This window comes from Panthera pardus, unplaced genomic scaffold, assembly GCF_024362965.1.
Source record: "Panthera pardus isolate Hobbes unplaced genomic scaffold, ASM2436296v1 HiC_scaffold_1, whole genome shotgun sequence".
In the NCBI taxonomy this organism is placed as follows: domain Eukaryota; kingdom Metazoa; phylum Chordata; class Mammalia; order Carnivora; family Felidae; genus Panthera; species Panthera pardus.
Genome location: NW_026526654.1, coordinates 80,608,391 through 80,634,883, shown reverse-complemented (window position 1 = coordinate 80,634,883; position 26,493 = coordinate 80,608,391). Strand labels below are relative to the sequence as shown.

The 26,493-nt window shown below is 39.5% G+C and overlaps 1 long non-coding RNA gene across 2 annotated transcripts; it reads left to right on the top strand.

Annotated features, from left to right (window-relative positions):
- Positions 1–2,394: 2,394 nt before the first annotated feature.
- LOC109266074 (uncharacterized) lies at positions 2,395–26,493 on the top strand. Of its 2 annotated transcripts, none has more exons than XR_002079524.2 (4): positions 2,395–2,518; positions 9,801–10,034; positions 11,902–12,113; positions 25,984–26,493. It is a non-coding gene; the product is annotated as an uncharacterized LOC109266074 (long non-coding RNA). The 2 variants fall into 2 exon arrangements; XR_002079523.2 differs by lacking the exon at positions 2,395–2,518 and adding an exon at positions 3,134–3,220.

The following is a 26,493-nucleotide window of genomic DNA, read 5'->3' as shown; positions in this document are numbered from 1 at the left end:
ACTTGAACACGAAAGGCAGTAAGGACACGCAAGAATAGAAAATTGCTCGACCGAGAGACAGAAGTGGCAGGTTTAGAAAGAAAACTTAAGGTTGGCACGTCTTCAAAGGGGGTGGTTGGTATGCTTTCTTTTCCTGTATTTTAGTTCAACATTGAACAGCTACATGTGTGTTCTAGGTCAGGCAACATCAGGAGTCTAAAAGAAAGGCAGGAACCATCTCCGTTGCCCTAAAACTTCTAACAGTGGGAAGATGGCATGCATATACGAGTTAAATAATTTTAAGACTGTAGGCACACATGAGAATAAATTAAGTAGACTCTGGGGGTGTGGTGCAGGGAAGACAGGGGGCTTTCAAGGAGGAAAGAAGTAGGGGGTAGAAGGTAATGTTGAAGAGAATATGGTAGAGGCATGCTTTAGAGGCAGGGGAGAGAGAGAAGGAACGGCAACATGAGGGAAAATGCGGAGGCCTGGCACTATTTAGCATCGTCTAGGCTTTCTGAAGGAACCAGAGCAATTAGGGTAGGAGAAAGTGACAGGAGATTACATTGGAAAGGAAAGGTTGGGCAAGACTGTAGAGAATTGTGGATTTCATTCCAAGGAGTTTGACTGGACTTGTTGACAATGAGGCATCATGTAAGGTTTCAAGTAGGACAGTGCCATTCGCCTCACGAAAGGTACATTTGTAAATTTAAAATCAATTTTTAAACTGAACATAAAAATGTTCAAAAGGGAGAGAAAGAGAACAAAATGAGGCTGCTGTCATGTCGGACCTTACTGCCTTTTTTACAGCTGGGGAGGTCTCTACTTGAGGCTGTTCAACAAGCTAGGAGATATAAAGGATATAGAAGAAACATATGGATACAGTAGGCATCTCAGGATTGTTTTAGGGGTCCTGAGAGTCTTAGAAGCAACCAGTTTAATGAACCACAGAAGTCAGGAGACACAGGAAAACATGTGCATCAAGAGGGTTCCCAGGCCACAGAGCTGGGGCAGGTCTTACAGAACAACACAGAGCTAATGCCCTCGGCCTGGGCCATCTCAGCACCTCCTGCTGGTCTCAGTCTGGATCTCCAGATCCACAGTGTTCCTGGTTAACTACCCTCCCCAGCTTTTCCCCATCCTCCCTGAAGTCTGGATAAAGATTTCAGTAACTTGCCCTAATTCACCTAACAACCTGGCAGAATAAGAACCCGAAGCTATGTGCTTCTCTTAACATCATGGGACCTTTTGCCAAAGGTGTCAACTTCCACCCCAGGGGGCTTAGTGCTTCAGAAACCTCGATTTCCAAACTCTGGACATGTCAATATGGATGTAGGGCATCTAATTTTCCCTTAACTTCAACTGACTTCTGGAGTTCAACATCTTGACTGCACCTTCCAGACCCTTCTTCCTGTGAAGGCAGCCAGACCCCTGCTACCTGGATCCTACTGGCCCCCTGAAGGAGATAACAGGGAGGGGCAGAAAGAGTCTACACCAGCTAGGTAACCTGGTTACCTAGAGGTTAGGTATCAGGGTACCAGGTGGCAAGTTAAGAAACAAAGAAGCAAAATGACCGGACGTGGGCAGCAAAGTCTGAGGACCTGTTCAATGGAGGTTTACATTACAGGCACAAAATTAGCAAAATAGACTTTGCCATCAGCTACTATGGCAAGAGGATGGGGGTGGGAGGCTAGAGAAAGAAGTTTATTGCCTCCTGCATAAGCGATGGATCGGTGTCATGGTTTAGCCTAGTGGGAAATACTTTTCACCTCTAATTTCAAGCAGGAACTGGCCTTTTATGTTAAAATTATAACCCATCCCAATTCTTTTTTTTTCTAACGGGGATCCTTTTGAGGTAATATTCAGCTGTGGAGCTGGGTTTAAAACACCTCTCTGATTACCATAGCATGTAAAAAGAAGCTGGGTCCCAAAGAGAGAAGAATGCAGTTGCCAGAGAACACAGAAACAGGCACAGCAGGCTTGGGCTAGGGAGGGCAGCCCCTGTGGCCACAGCAAGCCTTACAGAGCATAGTGTGGGGCAGTGGAGCCTGCTATGAAATAAATGGGAAGGACCGTGTAACTGGAGGCTGTTCTAGGAGCAACTTCCGAAGCAAGAAAGTCCAGGTCTCAGAAATAAGGGCACCAAACCAAGAAGGGGATACCCAGTGAAGATATGTTCTATGAACACGGATAGGGACATGAGGAAGAGGACCCAGACTGGACCAGAATGGTTCCCTAATCCACTCCGGTGGAAGGGTTATCATTGATCCCTTGAGTGCGGAAGAATTCCAGATCCATATCATCGGCCCCACCCCCCACCCCCGCATATGCCTTGAGTTTGCAGTCAGTTTTATCTGCCCCTGAGGACATTAACATTCCCCATTTGTGGTTCCCCTGCCACTCTCCCTGCTCTGGACTCCCACTTCTCTTCTCAGAAAAATTCCGATTTTTCCCCCCTTCACGATCCCTCTTCAAAACATTCCTCAGGATCTCTAAGTGTGTCTTCATTGGTTATCTGAATGGCCCTCCTTCTAGGAAGGTACGTTCACTTTCTTTCCTGAAGCACCTAGGAGGCATGATGACTGATATTCCTAAAAACAAAGCACACATGGCTTTGCAATCTCTCTGGCCTCCTCTCCATACTCTGGTCTCCTCCCACATAGGTCGCTTCCTCAACAGCTGCCCCTCTCCGCTGGATCACCACTCCAATGGTATTAGAGCACAGGTGACATGGTTTGTTTCTTTGGACCAGAGGGTGCCCCCCACTCCCCCATTTCTGGAGCACACTTCTCCCCTGGGGAAGGGGAGGAGGCTGTGGGTAGCTGGGCAGAAAAGCTGGCTCAGGGATACACAGGACGTCCCTGGTATCTGGGTGATATGCTTCACCCTGCCCTGTCAGAGCCAATTGGCTAAACTTCTTTATTCACAGGTATCTTCTCCCAGGACTCTACTTCTTCCTTTCTGTCTGCTTTCCTTTGGGGACACTCGGTCCAGCAGAAGTATCTAAATATCCGTTGGTTTCAAAGGTCCCTACAGGGTTCCTGCTCCGTCAGGTGCAATAAGAGATATGTCTGGATATTGCCATCAGCGACAGTTAAGAACTTTCCCAATGTTCTATGACAGTTAAGAAGCAGTCTGCCTGGAGCATCAACAGCTGACTTGTGGGTCAGACGTCATGAGCTCTGAGGTTCCTCAGGTGTTGCCTGGATAAAAATGCCCTTTTACCTGCCTATAAAAAACTGTACGGTTTTCATTTTGAAGTATGTGTTCGGTCATATTCAGTACACTGTTTCGCTCTTTTCACAAAAAATACTGACTTAAAGAATTCTAGGTATTTCTCTATGTCCATACATTGATTGGATAGACCTGAAGACTAGGTTCCCGGAGTTTAGGAGCCCACTGGGCAGCACTCCTGCCCTAAGGAGGCTGAATTCTGCAGGGGTAGAGTATTGACATTGGGCTGGATGGGAACAGATTGGGAAGCTGACTCAACCTAGGCAAAAACTGGGGTCATGAAAGGGTCAAAGTTCTGTCCTGACCTGCTAACAGATATGGGGAAGAAAAGGACATAATTTTTTTAACCTTATTTATTTTGAGAGAGAGAGAGAGAGAGAGAGAGAGAGTGCACAAGCAGGGGAGGGGCGCAGAAAGAGAGAGAGAGAGGATCCTAAGCAGGCTCTGTGCTGTCAATGAGGAGCCCGATGCAGGACTCAATCCCACCAATTGTGAGATCATGACCTGAGCTGAAATCAATAGTCAGGCACTTAACCAGTTGAGCCACTCAGGTACCCTGAAAAGGACATCATTTTTAAAACCCCTAAAAGTGAACCATTTTCTTCATCGTAGACCTATTTATTTTTACTTTGTTTGAGATATAAAGCAGAAGGATACATAAAACCATCATTTAAATAATAATCATCAAGCAAACACCTCTTGATATGTGTCTTCTATAAAGGCAGAATCTAGTGCTTGAAGTTGACTGATGGGGGAGGGTACGGGGCAAACAGTGGAAAAGGACAGGTAAGAGCATAGTGGTGAGAGTTTGAGGTGAGTACTTAAGTCCTTTGACAACTAAACTAGTATTCGATTGAAATTCTACTGCTGATTCTTATCTTTTCCTTATGTAATGCACTGTTTAATAGTGTATGAGGTGAGTTTTAGAATCTGATGATAGGTCTTACCTGTTTCGGGGAATTGGGTTGGGTTTTGGGAAATACTCTTGATCTCTCAAAATATCTGATGAGGATTCGTGGAGGAGTAACTGTGGTGATAATTTGCGAGAATCAGAACAGCCGGCAAGAGAGGAGTCTGGCTTTGAACTAGTCAACCCACTACAAACACACCTCCCACCTGCCCTAGAAAATGCTCTGCTTACTCTTTGGCACTGCAGTTTTTGTTTGTTTGGTTTTTAAACACAGTCTCGACATAGTTGTTCATTGGTTTTGCTACTGAAGAGCTGTTCTTATTCCACAGGGGTATTGGATTTCATGGTCTCTGCCTTCAACTAAAGGAAGGATGATGCCCGCTCACCACTTTGGCAGCCATTTTGTTCAAGTTAAGAGGCCCCTTAGTTACATTCCCAGGATTACAATCAAATACAGTGTATCTATATAAGAAAAAGAAGACACTGCAACCCCAGTTTTTTGTTTTGACATTCTAGGAATAAGCTAGCAACACATCTACAGTTTTAGTGTGGCTTTTTGGGCCACGATTTAGTTGGGAATAGGCACACCTGAGATTTGAGTGTAGTGCCTAAGACCCTGGGCTTGGGCGTCAGGGAAACCAGGAGTAAAATGTTGGCAAATATCTTTCCAATTACTTTTCAGGGTGCAAACCCACAGAGGCAAAATGAATTTATTTTTTCTTTTTATAAAAGTAGGACAATATAATTTGTGTAGTAATTTATGTTTTTAACTTAATTAATAGAAATGAATATATCACTTAATAGCAATCTGTAGCTTACAATGTCTACATCGTATTTTACTGTGTATATTTAACCAGCCTCCTACTGTTTATTTAGGTTGCTTTCAATTCTTTTTTTTTTTCTTTAATTGGAGTATAGTTGACACACAATGTTATATTTCAGGTGCACAACATAGTGATTCCACAAGTTTATATTATGCTACGCTCACCACAAGTGTAACTACTATCTGTGACCATACAACACTGTTATAATACCACCGACTATCATCCTTACATTGTACCTTTCATTTCTGTGAGTTATTCATTCCATGACTGCAAGCTCGTATCTCCCAGTCCCCTTCATTCATTTTTCCCATCCCCCCCTCAGCCTCCCTTCAGGAAACCACCAGTTTGTTCTCTGTATGTACGGGTCTGTCTGCTTTTTTGGTTTGTTTGTTTATTTTGTTTTCTAGATTCCACATATAAGTGAAATCATATGGTATTTGTTTTTATCTGTGTGACTTATTTCGGTTAGCATAATACCTCCCAGATCCACCCATTCTGTCCCATAGTTAATTGTTTGCTTTTATGAATACTGCTGCAATTACTAATCTCACTTCTGATTATTTCATTAGTATTAAAGACAGGAATCTGGAATTTTCCAAGCTGCGTATTTTAAAACGTTTTTCACAATAACTTTCAGAAGTTATCAACAAGGAAGAGAGAGCAATATTTTTGCACTGATGGTAAGACTTAGGAGAAAGAAAAACTGATACTTGGCAGAGAGGGCAGAATAGCCAGAGTAGTGTCATTAAGGAGGTGAGAGCGTATGGGATCTTAGTGCCCAAATGGGTGTTGGGGGGGAGGCGATTTTAAATAGAAGCAAGGAGAACTTATCTCTAGTAGAGAGCAGGAGGATAGAATATGTGGGAGAAGATGCTGGAAGGTTGACAGTGGGGGTAGGAAAGAGAAGTTCCGATTGCTTCGAGAAGTGAAAAACAAGGTCATGAGTTAGAGTGAGGGGAGAGGAGATGATGAAGGTTTGAGAGAAGAAGATGGTAAAATAGAGTTGATTCTCATTATTTGTGGATTTAACATTTACAAATTCACCCATTTGTTCAAATTAACTTGTCACCCTCAAACATGCAGTCTTAGTGTTTTCATTTGCAGATATGTGCACACTCAGAGCTATGAAAAATTGTGGTCACCCGACATGTATGCTCCCAGCTGAGACTGACCAAGTTACACTGCGCTTTATTGTTTTAGCCCTCGTGCTATGAGAAAGTGACCTTTTCGTTGCCTATTTAGAGCCATACTTTTAGCACAAAATGGTGCTTTCGCTGTCTAAAATGCCTACCTCCAAGCATAGTGCTGAAATGCTGTCTAGTGTTCCTAAGAGCAAGGAGGCTGTGGTGTGCCTTATGGAGAAAATATGACTATTGGACAATTCAGGCATGAGTTATAATGCTATTGTCTCTGAGTTAAATGTTAATGAATCAATAATATAGATTCAGTAAGATGTCTTTAAATGAAAACACACAAAGAACAAGATTATATGTGATCAGTTGATGAAAATGTGGCCAGAAGCTTGTAGCAACCTAACTCTGTATTTTTCCTAGGAGCACTGGTTCAGTATGCATTAGTTCACTGTTGCTGGTGACATCAAAGAACGTCACTGTAGCAAATAACAAGAATTGACTGTATTGGAGCACCTGGGTGGCTCAGTTGGTTAAGCGTCCAACTTCGGCTCAGGTCACGATCTCGCAGTCTGTGTGCTCGAGCCCCATATCGGGCTCTGTGCTGACAGCTCAGAGCCTGGAGCCCGCTTCGGATTCTGTGTCTCCCTCTCTCTCTGCCCCTCCCCTACTCATGCTCTGTCTCTCTCTCTCTCTCTCAAAAATAAATACACTTTAAAAAAAATTTAAAAACAGAATTGACTGCATTTGTCTCAAAGAATAGGAGAGTGAATGAAATAGGGAAGTTGGGCATCATAAAACAAGAGTTCATTTGACTTAAAATTAGAAATTTGAAGTAGGATCAATCAGAGTGATTGTGTGTTTTCCTCCAGCCATATTAGCTGTACAAAGACAGGTATGAAATATGCAAGCAGCTGGTATTAACTAGGATTGTGATTCTGCCAAATGAATATGGTGAGTCCAGGCAGTAGTTGAGGGGTTGAGAATATATGCAAGAGAGCAGTTATGATAGTGCTCCTTGTGGCTTAACGTGTGTGTGTGTGTGTGTGTGTGTGTGTGTGTGTGTGTGTGTGTATTTTATCTATTTATTTTCAGTATAGAGGGAGGTCAGGCATTGTATAGATTTATGTCTTTTTCAGTGTGGAATTCAGGATTTTAAGTTTTCTGAGGGCAGTTTGTCAGGATTAGGATCCATGTTCCACCAAGTACTAGCAAGATAAGCTTGTAAATCTATCTGGTGACCGTGTTGTGATTTGTTCAACCTCAGTGAAACAACCACTGGTAGAGTCGTATGGTATTTGCCACACTCAGCAAAACTTTCTCCAGTGGATCACAGCACTATATTCACCTATTGGAGCTCTGAAAAACAAAACCTTCCCCAGTCAAGAATTAGTAAATGGGAAGACTGGAACAATTTATGTTATCTAAAACCACCACATTTTAAAGACTTGACCATGATATTTAATATGCCCGTATAAAAAAACTATTAGTGGTAATGGTACACGCGTGTTGATTAAAACTTGTTTTCCTCCAAACTCCAGAATTCCATGATCTGTAAGAACAGAAATTTCACATAGCACAAACTTTTCTAGAGAATAGAGAAGTGCGTATTTCCCAACCCATCTTTGAGGCCAGCACAACGGTGACACCGAAATCAGACAAGGACTGTGTAACAAAGAAAAATTATAAGACAACATCACTCATTTATCTGCATAAAAAATGCTAGGTATGATAAAGAGCATACTAAATTCAGCAATATAAAGAACAGAAACTACATTCTGACCAAGTTGGGCTTATCCTAGAGATGGAAAAGTGGTTACCATTAGAGAATCTCTAAATGTAGTTGATCATAGAAATATAGAAGAAAAACCTACAAATACTTCAATAGGGGCACAGAGAGAATTTGGTAAAATTCTATACTCTTTTATGATTTAAAAAAAAAAAAGTTCTTGGTAAAGACATGGTAAGAAACAGAAGAGAACTTCCTTAATATGACTACAGTTAACTACCCAAAACCTACAACAGACATTAGAATCATCTCATTAGAAAATCAAGAACTCACTACTACCATGCCCTTTCTACATTATTCTGGTGGTCCTCGATAGAGTCATAAATCAAGAAAAAGAAATAAAGAATGCAAGGATTAGGAAGGAAATAAAATTGTCATTATTCACATCAGATTGTCTACATAGAAAACCCAAAACAATCTTTGCCTCAGCTATAAAATGTTTGTTTAAATGGACAGAAAAAACTACTTACATTTCTTGAAAAAAAATTTTTTTTAAGGTTTATTTATTTGAGAGAAAGAGAGACAGACTGTGAGCAGGGGAGTGGCAGAGAGAGAGGGAGTCACAGAATCTGAAGCAGGCTCCAGGCTCTGAGCTGTTAGCACAGAGCCCTACGTGGGGCTCAAACTCATGAGGTGTGAGATCATGACCTGAGGTGAAGTCGAGGCTTAGGGAAAAAATCAAAACAATAAAAATAAACTCAGTAAGAAAACAAAATTGAAGAGCATAGTATTGTTGCAAACTTTCAATATCACAAATGGAATCATATTTATGTATCAATTTACAACAGTTGATTTTCAGCTGACCGAATGTTGACATTTCATGGGGTACTCCTCTAATATACATTGGGAATAATCTGTTTCTTGAAAGTTTGGCAGAACTTGCCCATAAAACCATGTAAGTTACACATACACACATACACACAATGAGTTTGTGTAAAAACTGATGAAATTGAATAATGTCCGTAATCTAGTTGATAGTAATCTGCCAATGTCAATTTACCGATTTTGATATTGTCCTACAGCTATAAAAGGTGTCACCCTTGGGGAAAGATGGGTAAATGGGCATGGGATTCTATTCCATTCTCTTTTGCAACTTTTTGTAAATCTAAAATTATTTTAAAATAGAAAGTTAAAAAGAAAATACATGGGCCTCTTATGAATGACATTTATTTATTTTTTTTATTTACTCATTTATGTCAAACAGATAGAAATCATGTAGCACTCATTTCTTAATACAACTCATTGTTGCTCACGTTAACTAGAAATGGAGTCCCTTAAAAAAACCTGTGTCAAAAAAGCAAAGTGTTCCACATTTGTGTTTCTCAAAGCTGGTGCTATGGAATTTGATCTCTGCAGTAGTAAGCTCATGAGTATTAATGGTTGTCGGCTAAAAATAACCCCCAGGGAGGTTACCTGGAGTTCTCTGTCATCCACGGGTATAGAGGCATTTCTGCAACTGACTAGAAGAAACCTTTTTGTCATCTCTCTGGTCACAGTTGCACTAAGTGCACTCAGCCCACCATGTGGCCCTTCGCTTGTCATTTCAATGGATCATTGGGCAGCTGTTATAAAGGGAGTCTATCCAAAAACACCAGGATCAGAGACCACATTCAAGAGAAGCTCAAAGAGGAATGAATAATGTGAGGCTTTTAGTTATCATTGAATGTTATCCTTTATAAAGTTGAGAGTCAAAAAGGCTTTGAAAAAAGTCACCTTGTGAAATGACACAGTTCTATCCACTTTTTTTTTTGAGGAATAAAGGGCTCAGTTTCATTAGGCAGTTTATTAAAAAAAAAAAAAAAAAAAAAAGCTAATAGCTAGATATTTAAAGCCCCTGGGTTACTTTCAATTTTCAAAGTCTATTTCTAATGTTCTAAAGTTAAAAATGGCAGAAATATTTTTACACAGCTTTGTAATTTCTTTTTCTGCCATAGGTGTTCATGGGTGTCTCAGGCTGGTCCACCAGATGGATGTGCCTGAAATCTTTGCTCTGAAGAGATGCGCCACGGTGGTGGGAAAAGAAATCCAAGCAAGCACCAGTGGAGTATTCCAGGCTGTCAGAGGTCGCTGAGGTAGAAAGAATGAACATGATGCCCTGTGCCTCTCTACAGTAGGAAACTAATAGGACCAAGAGTTAACATGCTCTGAGGACAGTGCCGTATTCTGAGGTAATCACTGACCTTCTGGTCGAGAGGCTCTTCTGTATATGGCCGGGGCTGGCCCAATCTTTCTTCAGTCTTCCACTGAGCTAGTTTTTATTTTTTCTTCTCTTCACACAGAGACCTTCTCCTTAGATTCCTAGGAAGCGGGCCACTTGATGGAAGAAAATTGAGTAACTTCCTCCTTCATAGAGCATTTCAAATAATAATAACAATAATAATAATAATAATAGAATTATATTATATATTATATATAATAATGTAATTATATTATATATATATAATAATTATAATATAATATAATTCTATTATTATTATTATTATTTTTAGTGTTGTCATGTACTTCATTAAATGGAGTACTTGATTTTGTCTCAGTTAATATTAGGAAATGAATTCTAATGATTTTCAGATATTCCCTATCTTTATCCTGTAAATATATTATCTTATTTCCAATGATTCATCCTTGAGAAACAGGTGACATTTCATAGATAAAGCAATGCTCACAGAAGACCAGGATCCTTCTGTTCCATGGCCAAAGCACTAGGTTCTCAGGTTCCGTTTCCACCCTTGATTTGCCTTGCATCATCTCCAGCTTCCACGTTGAGGTTAAAGGGATCTCTAATGATCCTGGATTCTTGCATCACTTATTTGAGAGGCCAGCCACTTGAAGCTGAGGAAATAGGAGGAGTAGAATCCCAGCAGACTCTGAAGAGTGACCAGCAGAAATCAACGCTGCTGGCTCTATCTTTACTGGACTTCAATTTCATAAAGTGAAGGTGTCTTTCTTACCATTTGAGGATCCTCCAACAGTGGTGTTTGAGTCCCTCACCATTATTGTACTCTGATGGCTGGACACGTAGTACTGAGCAAGGAGGTGGGACACAGGGATGGGAATAAGTGTGGCCCTATGTCCATGGCTCCCTTAGTCCCCTGTGAATATGGCTACATATGATTATGCCAGGAGACAGCCTTAGCACGGCCCCAGACATTGTTCCAAGGGAGACACAACTGCCCAGAGTTGACCCTCCCGATGAAACCCACTGGCCATCCCTGAGCTAACAAAGGGATGAGTTACAGACTCATAGTGGCTGAGGGAGTAAAAGGACTTCAGAAATAATAGAAAATGATATTTTTAATGAGATAAAGTTAGAGAAAACCTACTGACAGCTTGCAGAATGTCTGAGAGACAAGTTAGTAAATGCGCCAGGGAAGTACATTTAGGAAGGGGAATTGTAGACAAAAACCCTCTCTGTCTTGCCCTAGCATATTAGATATTCACAGACCAAATAGAAACGATTTGCTAGTACTTGTTTGATCTCTGTTTTGTGAGTTTGGCTGAGAACTGACTATGTGACAAGTCAGCTAATCGATATTTCTGTGTGCCTACTGTGTGTTAGAAACTTTGGTAGATAGGAACAGTAACTAAGAAGACGTATCATTTAATGCTGGATAATGAAAACCGTCGCTTCAACACAACGGCTATCATTTTTAGTGAGCGACATGGATTTTTTTTTTCCTGTTAAAAGTGTACATTTAACCCCAAATACAAGGCAGTAATGCACAGTGGTTAAGAACACAGACTGTAGCCAGACTGCTCTCTGGTTCCAGTCCCGACTCTGCCACGTTATGGCTTTGTAACATTGGGTAGGTTTTTTCAAACTTTAAAGATGAGGAGAATAATACCTACATTATACGATTAGTATTAAAATGAAATGAATTCGTATTTGAATACCGCTTAGAACAATGGCTGACAAAGAGTACTATGCCAGTTTATTAAATAAATTTTTAAAAATCTCTTCTTTGTGTTAACAGGGAACAACTGTATGTATTATCAAATCTAGCTGAATTGCAACAGACATGATTATCTGTCTTTCAGTCAAAGAAACTAAGACCCAGAGAAAGAAAACATCTTGGCCAAGGATCCAGTCATTGGTGAAACTGATACTCATATCCATTTACATAGAATACTGCCCCAGAGAAACAGGCAGCAGCCATCAGCATTGAGACAAAGCCGTCCATAAGCAAAAAGATTACAAGTCGTTGGAAGCTCAGATGATTAGTATTTTTTAGCAGTATTTTAAAATTAAGGTAGGTACATTTTTTAGACACAATGCTACTGTATACTTAATAGACTATAACAGTGTAAACGTCATTTTTACATGCACTAGGAAGACAGAAAGATCTTCGGACTTGTCATGGTCACTTTATTGCGGTGGTCTGGAACCAAACTCACAATATCTCTGAGGTATGCTGTACAAAGAGCGTAAGTGACACGATGGTGAAGCTAGAGGGGAGAACCACTGGTTCCTTTGTCCTGGATAATGACACCCAACAGTGCCAATCTTTGGACTACTTTTCCCTGTTGTTTCATTCCACTGACTGAATTTGATTGTTTTGCCTCTAAGTCATTTTGTCTGCATGACCACAATTATCACAATAAAAATAGCAAATGTTCATCACCGACAAAAGTTTCTACATATCCCATGCTTCAGGTAATCACCGATCTGCCTTCTTTGACAAAAGTAAATAGTTTATGGCTTGTTTACCTTTTGTAGAATTTTACATAGATGGAATCATATAGTATGCACTATTTTTTAAAATCTGGTTTCTTTCATTCATAAATGTTTTCAGAATCATGTTCTTCCTTTTAACTGCAGAATAGTAACCCATTGCATAGTGTTATGGGTAGAATGTGTCTCCCCCCACCCCTCCCCATGAAAGATATGTTGAAGTCCTGACCTCTAGTATTTTAGAATGTGGCTTTCTTTGGAAATAGGATCGGTACAGAGACAATCAAGTTAAAATGAGGTTATTAGGGTGGTCCCTCATCCAATGTGACTGGTTTCCTTATAAAATAAGAAACTTTGGACACAGAGAAATGCACAGAGGAAAAATGATGTAAGCACACAGGGAGAACATCAACTACAAGTCGAGAAATTCCTGAGGCTGCCAGAGGCTAGGAGAGAGGGCTGGAACTGATCTCTTTCACAGCACGTAGAAGGAACCAAACCTGACACCTTGGTTTTGGATTTCTAGCCTCTAGAACTGTGAAACAATAAATACTTGTTGTTCAGGACACTTGTTATGGCAGCCCTAAGGAACTAATGCATCTGGATATACACTAATACACGTGGGTCTAGACTAACACATATGGATATACAAAATGTGTCTGTTTATCTCTACTAATAGACATTTGGGGTTGTTTCCAGTTTGGGGCTATTAACAAAAGCCCAAATGGCAGCTTTGTGTGGACATGTGTTTTCATTTCTCTTGGGTAATTATCTGAGAGAGGAAGGATGGATCCCATAGTAACTTTTCCAAGTAACTACCAAACTCATTTCCAAAGTGACTGTACCATGTAAAAATCTGACCTATGAAAGGCAGCCCATGAGAGTTCTATTTCCTCCACATCCTTGCCAATATTTGGTTTGACCGGTCTTTTCAATTTTAGCCATGCTATTAGGTGACTGGTGGTATTTCACTGTGCTTTTAGTTTGCATTCTCCTAATAACTGATAATATTGAGCATCTTGTCATATGCTCATTTACTATCTGTATATCTTCTTTGGTGGAGCATCTATTCATTGTTTTTGCTTATTTTGCTGGGTTGTACATTTTCTTATTACTGAGTTTTGAGTATTTTTATATGTTCTGGATATAAATTCTTTATTAATTTCTAAATATTTTCAAACTTAAAAAAATTTTGACTTTATGTTTTGCACAATGTAATAAAGTATATTATAGTTCTGATGTAAAACCTACAGTTATAAAACTTCTAGAGGAAAACAAGGAGTGGACATTTGTGACCTTGGGTTAGGCAAGATTTCTTCATTATGACACCAAAAGCATGAACCATGAATGAACAAATTGATAAAATAGACCGTATCAAAATTAAAGATGTCTGCTCTTCAAAAGACTCTGTTTAAACTGATGGTTACTGAAGGAGAGATGGATGGGGAGATGGGTTAAATAGGTGACAGAGATTAAGGAGGACACTTGTGATAAGCACTGGGTGTTGTATGTAAGTGATGAATCATGAAATTCTACAAATCATGAAATTCTATGAATCGTGAAATTCTACACCTTTAACTAATATTAAACTGTATGTTAACCAAATGGAAATTATTTATTTTTTAAAAAATGTTTATTTATTTATTTTGAGAGAGAGAGAGAGAGGTAGAGAGCAAGCAGGGGAGGGACAGAGAGAGAGGGAGAGAGAGAATCCCAAGCAGGTCCTACACTGCCGATGAGGGGCTCGAACCCACAAACCATGAGATCATGACCTGAGCTGAAACCAAGAGTCAGATGCTTAACCAACACAGATGCCCCAGCTAAAGAGAATTTAAAAAAAATTCAGAGACAAAAAAAGAGACTATTTAAGGAATAAGAAGACAAACAACAAAATGAAAGAAAATATTTCCAAAATGCACATCTTGTACAAGACTTTTATCTATAATATTCTTGAAACTCAATAAGGAAATAGTGAACTCAATATTAAAAATGGACAAAGTATTTTTTCTTAGTCTGTAGCTTATCTTTTTCATTTTCTTGTTTTCTTCCAGAAGTTTAATAGTTTTAGATTTTACACTTAAATCTATGATTTATTTTGAGTTGATTTTTATAAATGGTATGATGTATAGATTGAAGTTCTCTCTCTCTCTCTCTCTCTCTCTCTCTCTCTCTCTCACATAGGATATCCAATTTACCACTCACCTGCCTTTGTACCTTGGTCAAAAATCAGTTGTCTATACTTGTTGATATGCTCATATATATTTAGAATCTTCTTTTCTATTGATTTATCTTCATGCCAATTCCACACTGTCTTGATTACATCTGTTTTATAATATCCTCGAAATAAGGAAGAGTTTGGGGCACCTAGGTGGCTCAGTCAATTAAGTGGTTAGGTGTCTGACTCTTGATTTTGGTTTCGATAGTTACTATTGCTGTCTTCAAGTTCATTAATCTTTATTTCTAATAATATCTAATCTGCTGTTAATACCATCCAATGTAGTTTTCATCTTAGACATTGTAGTTTTCATCTCTAGAAATTTGATTTGGATTTAAAAAAATATCTTATGTCTCTACTTAAATTTCTGAACATGTATGATATGGTTATAATAACTTTTAATGTCTCTGCTAACTCTAACATCTATATCAATTCTGGATTGATTTTTACTCTCATTATTGGTTATATTTTTCTGCTTCTTTGCATGGCTGGTGACTTTTAAACTGGATTCCAGGTATTGTGAATTTTACCTTGTTAGGTGCCGGACATTTTTGTTTTCCTATAAATATTCTTAATCGTTTTTCCTGGGATGCAATTAAGAAACAGGTTGGCCTTTTTGTGTCTTGCTTCTAAGATTTGTTTAGGTAGAATAAGAGCAGCATTTAACCTAAGGCTAATTATTGTTCACTACTGAAATAAGATACTTCTGAGTATTTTACTAGATGTTTCATGGGATATGAGGTTTCCCATTCTGGCTGGTGAAAAGAGGTCATATTTCTGGTCCTGTGTGAACTCCAAAGACTGTTTCCTCTGATCCTTCTGGGGCGGTTATTTGCTAACATCAAGTATTTTCGTCACACATATGCACTGAACAGTACTCTTGAGGATACTCAAAGGGGGTCCCCTGCAGATCTCTCCCATCTCTGTTATTGGTACTGCAAATGCTAGCCAATTTGGTCTCCATGGATGCTCAGCTTAATCTACTCAACTCTGGGAAACCACTGCAATCTGCTTTGGTTTCCACCCCCTGCATCATGGTCTAAGAACTCTCTTACAGAATTAAAAGGGGCAATTTTAGAGCTCCCCTCATTTGTTTCCTGTCCCTTACAGATTGCTGTCCTCAATGGCCTGATATCCAGCGTCTTGAAAACCCCTGTTGCATATATTTTGCCCTTTTAGTGGTGGGTTTGTTTCCAAGAGATGGTGAAACTAGTTTCTTACTTCAACTTGGCTAGAACTGGAAGTCTTACATCCCAGATGGAAAAGGACTTCAAAAGGACTCAGAGTTTTATAAGATTATATTCAAAATGTCTAGGATACAATTTAAACACATTTGATATGCAAAAAAGAGAAAATCTCAATAACTCATAAGGAAAAAACACTCAACAGCTGCCCACCATGTAGTGATGTGAATCCTGGTGATCTAAATCCTCTAAAAAACTTTAAAGCAACTATAATAACTATGTTTCATGAAATAAGGTTGAACAACCTTGAAACAAATGGAAAGATAATAGTTCTCAGCAGGGAAAGAGAAGCTGTAAAAAATAAAATGGACATTTTAGAACTAAAAAAAGTAAAGTAATGATGACACAGAAAAGAATCTATAAACTTGAATAGAGCAATAGAAAACATCCAATTTGAATACCAGAGAAAAATTTATTGGAAAAAAAGCTAACAGAGTCTCAGGGACCTGTGGAATAGTATAAAAAGATACAAAATTCATGCCAGTTGAAACCTATGAAAGGAGAAGATGGTGCAGAATAAATATTTGAAGAAATAATGACTGAAAACTTCCAAAATTTGGTAAAAGAGATAAGTTTACAGTTTCAAGAAACTTAATGAACGCTTAACTGGATAAACTCAAAGAAAACCATGGCCAGATACATCTTAATCAAATTGCTGAAAACCAACATTAAAAAAAATCTTGAAAGCTTCCAGAGAAAAAAAATTACACACTACATTTGAATGACTGTGGATTTTTCATGAGAAACAATAAAGGACAGAATAAAGGGACACAACACTTTAAAAGTAGTAGAAGAAATGAACTGTCAACCCAGGATTCTCTATCCAATAAGAATACCTTTGAAGAATGAAGGAATAATAACAACAGTCTGAGTTGAAAGAAAACGAAGAGAATTTTAGTCAAAAGCATTTCTTCTCTAAAACAAATGTTAAAGGAAGAACTTCAGGAAAAAAGGAAATTGTACCATAGGGAAGCTTGGAACTTTAGGCATGAAGGAAGAGCAACATAAGTGGTAAATGACTAGGTACATATGACAGATTATTTTCTCCTCTACATATGGAATACGTATGTACATGTGTTCTCCGGAATACATATGATGATACAAAGCCAAAATTATACTATTGCCTGGGTAGGTTTTACTGTATGGAGATGTAATACATATGACAACTACAAATACAACATAAAAGGGGGAGGGTACATTTTCTACATTTAACCCAAAGAGGTAAAATATTAATTTCAATCGACTATAAAAAGGGACATATGCATGTAGCAATGACTAGACCAACCACACAAAGGGATAAAGACAAAAAGAGAGTAGATAAATTAAGATGAAATATAAAGTTAAATATTTCAAACGTTTTCACAAAAGGGGAAGAGAGGAATACAAAATAGAGGGGGAAAAAACCAAAATAATGGCAGACTAAAACACCAACTTATCAATAATTACATTAAATATAAATGGTCTAAGCACACAAAATAAAAGACAGCAATCATTAAGTTGGACAAAAAACTAAGACTCAAATATGTGTTGTTGAGAAACCAACCCACTGAAAACATCTTGATATATATATAGGTTAAAAGTGAAAAGAAAAATATGTAATGTGCAAACACTTAACAAAAGAAAGCTGGATTGTCTCTATTAATGTTAAACAAAGTAGACTTTAGAACAAGGAAAATTACCAAGAGGCATCATTATGTAATAAGAGGGTCAATTCACTAAGAAGACATACAATCTTTTATATGTATGCACACACAGAAAACCAAAACAAAACCCCAAAAATGGTATTAAAATACAACTGGAAGAACTGCAAGGAGAAATAAACAAACCTACAATTATAGTTGGAGGCTTTCAGTTTTGTCTTTCAGTAACAGAACAAGTAGACAAAAACATTACCAAGACCATAGAAGACCTGAACAACACCATCCCACCAAAGAATAGCAGAATATACATTTTTTTCAAGTGCACAGGAAATACTTATCAAGACAGAACATATACTGGGTCATAAAAACAACCTTAACATATTTAAAAGTATTAAAATCTTTCAAAATATATCCTCTAATCAAAATGGTATTAGTCTAGAAGTCAATAACAAAAATATCTGGAAATCTCCCAATTCTTAGAAATTAGATAATAATCTAGATAAGAAATTAGATAAGAAACAATCCACGGGCCGGAGAGCAAGTATCAGAGTGAAAATGAAAATACAACATATCAAAATTGTTGAGGTAAAACTACAGTAGTGTTTAGGGGAAAATATGTTATTAAATGTATATATGAGAAAAGACAAGAGTTAATGATATAATTCTTCTTTAGGGAACTAGACAAAGAACAAACTAAACCAACGTTATCAGAAAAAAAATAAATAATAAAAGCATAAATCCATAAAATTGAAAACAGAAAAGAAATAAATACCAGAAATTGACTTTTTCAAATGTTCAATAAGAATGGTAAAACTTTGTACAGATTAACCAGAGAAGGAGAGAGAGAGAGAGAGAGAGCGAGAGAGAGAGAGAGAGAGCAAATTATAAATATCAGGAGGGAAAAAGATGGTATCATTACAGACCCAACATATGTTAAAAGTGTACTAAGGGAATATTATAAAGAACTCTACCATAAGAGACTCTTAAATATAGAGAAAAAACTGAGGGTTTGATGGGGGGATGGGAGAGAGGGGAAAGTAAGTGATGGGCATTGAGGAGGGCACTTGTTGGGATGAGCACTGGGTATTGTATGGAAACCTATTTGACAATAATATTAAAGAAAAAAAAGAACTCTATGCACATACATTTAACAACTTCAATGAAATAGAAATTCCTCTGAATACACAAACTATCAAAACTCACTGAAGAAGAAATAATTTGAATAGTTCTGTGTTTTTTAAGGAAATTGAATTCATAGTTAGGTAGCACAGATCAGTATGGACAAGAGAAAATAATCAAGACTAACCTTAACTTCCCTCTGCTGAGGAATGAATATACTGGTCTCTGAAATCTAAGATTTTGGTTGTTAACTTATTTGATGAAGGGTGTTGAGTAGTGGGTTGAGAAAGACAGGTTTTGAGCAAATGTCTTGAAATAGGAGAGTGATATGATAAATGGTTCCTAAGGTCTTCATCTCCTTAAATTAAGGAGTTTTTGGCAAATTGTTTTTGAATTGGTATCTACTTAGAATAGATAGCCTCCAAAAACAGGGATAATGACCAGGGGGACATGACAGAAATGTTGTGGTAAAGATTTGATCTAGGCAGGCAGTTTTTAACAATGAATGTAAGGGATAAATCTAAGAACTGGTACAGTTTATATACAACCACATGTTTGTTTTAATTTTTCTCTAAGTAAGGTATTTTTCTATATAAGATAACACATAGCTATGCTTTTTGGGTAAAAGGCAATGCATATTAACTAAGCACTTCTAAAGCATCTGGAAAAAGCTGCCTAATTCAATACCCTTTTCCCTCATCTGTTCTAGACAGTTAAACATGTTTTGGACTAGCCGAATTTCCACAATACTTTTCTTTTTTTTTGACATTAAAATGGCTGAATTCTCCAGGCAGAAAATGAAAACCCTAAAATAGAGACAGAATAACAAGTATTTCTTCTGTTAAAACAAATACAGAATTTAAATACACAATTGAGCTACTTCTGTTTATGTGTTTTAACATTTAAATCTTCTTATCCTATACAATAATTGAAACTGCCCAAAGAAAAATAACCAATTTGAGACTGAATAAAACGAGGTTGGTGGTCTCAGGAACAAGCATATTAGTCAAGTAGTGTTGGCAAAATCCATTTTTGTGTGTAATTTTGAGAATAAGCCTTTAGGTCAGCATTGAGTTTGTGCGTGTGCCGAGAGCTAAAACAATGTGGCCAATGAGAACGGCTCTTGTGTGATGTTCTCAGTTTCTAACTTTATCCCCATCTGTTTGAACATTCCTGCAGTGGTGCCCAGAACAGCTTGTTGGTAACAATGAGGCAGTTTCAAGGGGCACATTTTTCTAGAGACCAAATGATCTTCAAAACACTCAAGAGAAAATCAAGGTGGTCTTCTAAGCTCTTGGTATTCTAAGTTTTGTTCATGGATCGGAAGTACTGACATATCCAGAAGCTATGCTGGAAATAGAGTATCTCAGCCCCAACACCCCCCCCCCCCCCACTATGATCTATTGAATCAGAATGTTCTGTCATTTCACCAAGACTCCCAGGTGATATTACAACTCGAGACAATGTGTTTTAAGCTCTTGGAACAGGTTTTGTTGGGAGATGAAAGGTTTACATATTTTAAGAGACAAGTGCTGATTCTTTAGGTGACGGTTTTGGCACTGCAGCTATGTGACTGAACAGCATGCAGGGACAATACAGAAAAGGAAAAGGCCTCTCCTGGCAATGACGCTCAGAAAACTAACCTCCTATGGCACAGCAGAGTTCCTGGAGGTCCTCAGAACGCTTAGCAAGTTTTAAGGCAAGAGTTTCGGTATCAGGCAAGTGGTATTAATGCTTTCCTCGTGTTTAGACAAATCCACCTGTTTTTATAAGTAGGCATTTATGAATTAACAAGCATGTTCAAGAGGTCAATCTTCCAGCACTTTCTCAGACCAAGAGAAAATAATTATCTGTAAACAGTCTGATTTTGTAATCACACAAAAAACATCTCCTTCCTGCAGCAGGGACACAGGGTGAGAAGGTCCAGTCTGTAATTCACAACCTGGAGAGGGGCTGAGTGCTATCCTAGGGTCCAAATTCGGTCTTTCTCCAATTTCCAAAGCACAATCCTGGCCCGAACCTCCGGACACACAGAGAACTCTGCCAGTAACAGTCTGTGCAGGATGAGGAAATCCTTCCTTTGTCAGTCTCTGGCAGTCAGGACCCCTCTGCTTCATTTCAAGATTAATTTTCTAGCTAAACCTTTGTACTCCTCGTTCTCAAAGATCTTTATGAGGAGAACAGACAGATCTGGATGGTCTAGATGAGCTTGACCAAGTGATTTCACACATGGATGGAGCACAGAGCTAGGCTTGGGTGGGGTGGAACTCTCTTCCTTTGTTTCTCCCTTTGGATGTCTGTGTCCCCTCCTGCAACAGCTACTTTCACGACCTTTCGTTGGCTCATTAATGGGATTCCATTTAGAAATGAGAATATAAGCGATATCTAAATGTCTAATAATAAGGGTGTTTTAACCATCTGCTTTTATTGATTTGATCGTTCACCCTGTCATTTTGGGACTCTCTTACGGTGCTGTGCTTGGATATTTAAAATGTTCTTCACTGAATCATTCTCAAAGCTTCTAGAAAGTCCAACAATGAGTTACCACATGGAACCTTCACAGAATCCCCAGAATGCAATGTCCTGATACTAGGAACAGTAAAGAACAGGGAGAGGGATACTGTCTCGGAAGTCAGACACATGGGTGTTGGCACCTTAGCTCTGTCACACCTAGCTGTGCCACCTTGGGTAAGTTTCTTAAGCCTCAGCGGGCCTCTGTTCCTCACTGTAATAGGGGAAAAATACTGCCTATTGCAGAGATTCTGTGAGGATTCAGAGAGAGAAGTGTAGATCACTTAGCGAGAAACCCAGGCACTTAGTAAAGAATCAAGAGGATTATGCTCCCTTTTCCTTTGTATTGTGAATATTTTAGTGTGGTTTCCCTAGGGTATGGAGCCTGAGTCAAAACTTAAGTGCCAAAGTTTTGCTGAGGGGGTGCGATACAGGGAAGCAAGAGTGAAGGAACCAGGTAAGTGAGGTAGGGGATGAGAGAAAGCAAGGGCAAAGGAGTGCATTCCAAGCTGTCCAGATTACCTGGAAACTTAGCTGGTTGCTCAGACAACTCCAGAGAGGGGAAAATGGAGCCACTAGATCCCAGAACAGTCTCTTAGGGAGGAGAGAGGAAGAAGAATCTGTTGGCTGCTTTCTATCTCCTCTTGCTCACTGAACAAAGTCTCCCCCTCTCTCTACCACTGGGGTGTAACTCTCTAACATTTCTGGGTTATTTTTTCCACAAGAGCAGTGGCATTTAGCTAGTGAAAGGGCACGAGCCGGCAACATTTTATGCCTGCCTTTCTGCACACTGCCTTCTGAAAGACCCATCCTGGAAAGCCGGTGGGATGGGGTGGGGGGAGCTTAGGAAGCTTCTGGCATCTGTACTTCAGCAGTGACGGCAAAGCACAAGGGCAGGAAAAGAGAGCCCCGTAGTGTGAGGTCAGAGGTATGAGATGAGGCGGGTTTGGTCCTGTTTCTAGCAACAGGGGAAACCCAAAGCAGCTGCTTGCTGAGGCAGGGCCAAGTGCTGGGGAGCCTGGTGCAATGAGAAGTCAGCCTCCATCAGGAGGGCAAGGCCAGAGGTCGGGCAGCTTCTCTTCAGTAGATTCACATCACCTCTCCGCCCTGACAAGAGTGCCATTGGCGCCAAGCGATCTTCCTGGAGGGTCATCTGTTTCCCCAAGCAGGCGACATAGCCAAGCAAATCTGAGAAGTGCATAAGTCGGGTCTGGTATTACGAGAACAGGATACGGCCTTTCAACAGCGTATGAACGCAAAGGGAATGCGACAGTGTTTCACTGCACAGATCTGACCCGGCTTAAGTTTATTTTTAGGGCCCCTCTGGTTAAAGCTCAGGAGAAGGGTTGGGTTTAGAGGCCTTGATTTGCAGTTAGCTTGTCACCTGACTTCAGAGTCCACGCTCAATCACGTAACTGTGCCTACTGCCCCGGCACAGCTGTGCACCAAAACTGGGGCACTATCATCGGCCAGCATGCGCAGAGATGAGGCCTCATGTCTCAGTGCACCTGCAGTGACAGAACCAGAGGTCGCAGAAGACACTGAAAACCCAAGAAAAAAGAAAAGGCTTTAGCAACAGAGAACCAAGAGAGAAATCAAGAGATTGAGGAACGTACTTGTGATGAGCCGTGGGTGATGTATAGAATTGTCGAGTCACTGTATGGTTCACCTGCGGCTAATATAACACTGTATGTTACTATACTGGAATTAAAATAAAATTAAAAATTAAATACATTAAAAAAATTGTTACATAAAAAAATGAAGGAAAACGAAAGTTGCAGGTTGAAGGGAGTGACCATCAGTTTCAGGGGATGCCAGGAAACCAGCCCAGTAGAACAGGAATAAGAAACAACATAATGGAGACCAGAACAATTTCTGTGGCATCACGGGGGCTGGGAATATTGCTAAGGACTGAGCACCGTGCAACGGAAGTGAGGAAACAGCTGGTATTTTTTTTTCCGAAAGTATTTTTTACTTAACGATTGTCAGAGAAGCAAACGAAGGAAAGTTATGGTAGCTCGAGGAGAAGCAGGGTTGACGCGAGGTATGTCTACATTTTAAATACCACAATTCATTTATTTCATCCGTCCTGATATCATTGGGTTGTTCGCAGTTGTTGACAATTAGGAATAGTGCTGCTATAAATATTCTTGTAAATGTCTTTGGGAACATGCGTGTGCCTGTTTCGGCTGAACGTATCTGTAGGCATAGTGAGTGCATTTCTACATTCATTGGTAGCACAGTTTATTGATATTTCAGTCAGATCATGTTCATCAAACCATCTGAAATCTCACTGTGTATGTGTGCCTGCTTGCTCTGGAAATTACTGGTAGCGGTATGTCAAAACCCACAGTACATTATTGATACGTGTTTCCTCTTTTGCTAATTTTTGTTGTCTATATTTAGAAGAATATGCAAATTTAGAATAGTCTCTTTAAGCATATACAGATTTAGACTACTTTATATCTTCTTGGTAAATTGAACTTTTTCTCTCTATAAAACTTCCTTTTCTTATTTCTCGTAATATTTCTCATCTCAAAGTTTTCTTTGTCTGATATATTTTGCTTAGGGTTTGGAAGGAATCTATTTTTTCTATCTTTTTATTAATAATATCCTACAAGATTTTTTTTAATGTTTATTTACTTTTGAAAGAGAGAGCGATAGAGTGACAGAGTGTAAGTGGGGGAGAGGGGCAGAGAGAGAGGGAGACACAGAATCTGAAGCAGGCTCCGAGCTGTCAACACAAAGCCTGATGCAGGACTTGAACTCACAAACCGTGAGATCATCACCTGAGCTGAAGTCAGACGCTTAACCAACTGAGCCACCCAGGCGCCCCTATGTTACAGTATCTTTATATTCTTATATGTAAGATGTGTTTATTATAATCAGAATATAGTTGGTTTTTTTTTTTTTTTTGATCCCAACTCCTTGGATCAAATTTTCCCATTTGTAAAGTATTTGCATCTGTTTATGCTTATTACAATGATCTAGATGCAAGGTATTTTTTAAGGTGGTGTCAGCATTTGTTCTACTTGGAGGCAGAGGGGAAAGAAAAAACTAAAAAGGTTGAAAATATAAGAGAGGGAGAAGAAAATGATGACTGATGGGTTGTGTTCTAGAGTGGATAGATGGCAATGATATTTGCAGTCGAGAACACAAGACAAGGGGCGGTCTTATAGAGGAAGCCGGGGAGGATTGGTACAGATCTATGTTTGGGGGTGGTATAAAAAGATGTTTAGGAAGATTGTCTTTGTTGGCCTCTATTTTTCTCCCAAGGTGGGAACAAGGTCTGCTAAAATATCCGCAAGCAGAGCTGAGAGGTTTGGGGACATGGAAAGGTTCTGCCAGTGCCACTATGGTCTATGGGAAAGGGAGGGTGACAGTGAGAGAGAGAGAGGTGTTTGAGAAGTGAGGAACAGTCCTCTGGGCAACCATAAAATCCCGCCCCAACTAGCTGTCTACTTGATTTTCCAGGGAGTCCCCAAGTCCTACGTCCTTCTAGGTCCACATTGTCACAGCTCTGAGGGATCACTTTCCCAGATAGTGCTAATGCTGTCGTTCCAGTTGGAATAAAACTCTGGAAGGAGTTTATGTGGAATGGCAGAAAGAAGGACTTTTTCATTCATCCCCCTGATTTCTGTCTTATGTGTAATTCGATTTGATCTGCCTTTTTTTTCCACACAAGCTGGTACCCCTGTGTGCCCTATAGTATAATCTTCCTTCTATGTAGACTGTGGCTCACTTAATAGGTCACATGCATGTGTACACAGCATGGTGAGATGGCCAGGGAGCCAATGATGCTGGAAAGCTTGTGATTCACTCATACCGACCTCTTCTTGGCTTTACATTTTGCTGGCTTTTGCTTTCTCGACTCCTGAATCCTTAGCATAAAATCCTCACTGCTTGGTGAGACAGCAGGACCCGGTGGTTAAGTCCAGAGGCTCTGAAATTACATTCCCTAGTTTCAAAACATGACTCCATCCTTTACAAACTGTGTTATCCTGAGCAAGTTCTTGACCTTCTTGAACTTGTTTCTTTATCTGTAAAATGAGGATAAAAGGGTATCATCCTCACAGATTTTTCATGAGCACAAAAATGGTATACGTGTTGTGATGATTGGTTTAAGCTGTCACCTTGGTTACACCATAGTACCCAGCTATTCAATTAAATACTACATCTAAGGGTTGCTGTGAAGGTATTTCATAGATGTGGTCAACATCTGCAATCCAATGACATCAAGTAAAGGAGATTATCCTCTACAACCTGAACTGGTGGCATCCAATCAGTTGAAAAGCCTTAAGAGAAACACTGAGATTTCCTGAGAAGAAAGAAACGCTGCTTCAAGATGGCTGCATCAGCTCCCGCCTGAGAGTCTCTGGCCTGCTGGCCTGCCACAGAGACTTTGAATTTGCCAGCCTCACCACTGTGTAAGGCAATTCCTTAAAGTAGATCTCAGTTGTATACATATCCCACTGGTTCCGTCGCTCTGGACAACCCTAATGCATTCGTGCAAAGCAGTTAGCACGGTGCCTTGTTCATCACAGTCCCCACAAAGCATAGACCTATCATTATGATTTTCTGCATATGTGTTTAATATAGGGAATGCTTTCTAGAAACATGGGCTGCTGGGGGTCATCCCTATGAAAAGGCAATCCTGACAGCTATTCATTCTTGTCATACTTCCTGAAGTTGTGACATGTCTCTGTTCCATTTTTCCAGCGCAACGACGTGATGAGCTCCATAATGTCTTAGGTCTTGCATGGCCCTCTACGTGGCAGCTGATTTTCACTTTTGCTTCTCTGACATTCTCCTGGGAAGGCCACTAGCCACTCAGCCTGCACTTCACATCACCCTGAAGCTGTTCCATGAGGCTTTGCAGCAGCCGAGGCACTGTCACCTGCGTACCCTGTTTAGTTTTGTCAGAGTTGAACCACAAGAATATACAATAATGGGAGAGAGACCAAAGAGTTAAACCTTATTCAGACTGAGCAAAGCGCCTTCTGGGAAGCTGGTTCACTGGCTAAGAATACTCTGTGTCTTATACATGATACTCTATGTACTGTACTCATTGTACATAAGGAAACAGGTTTTTTGTAGGTCAAAAAGGTTGAATGTTGGCAATTTCATATGCTTCACCGTATAATTATACTCTGACTTGCTATAATGGATTTATATAGTCTCTATTTTTAATAAAAATATTTCTGTGCTATATAGGGCAGTGCTCAACAA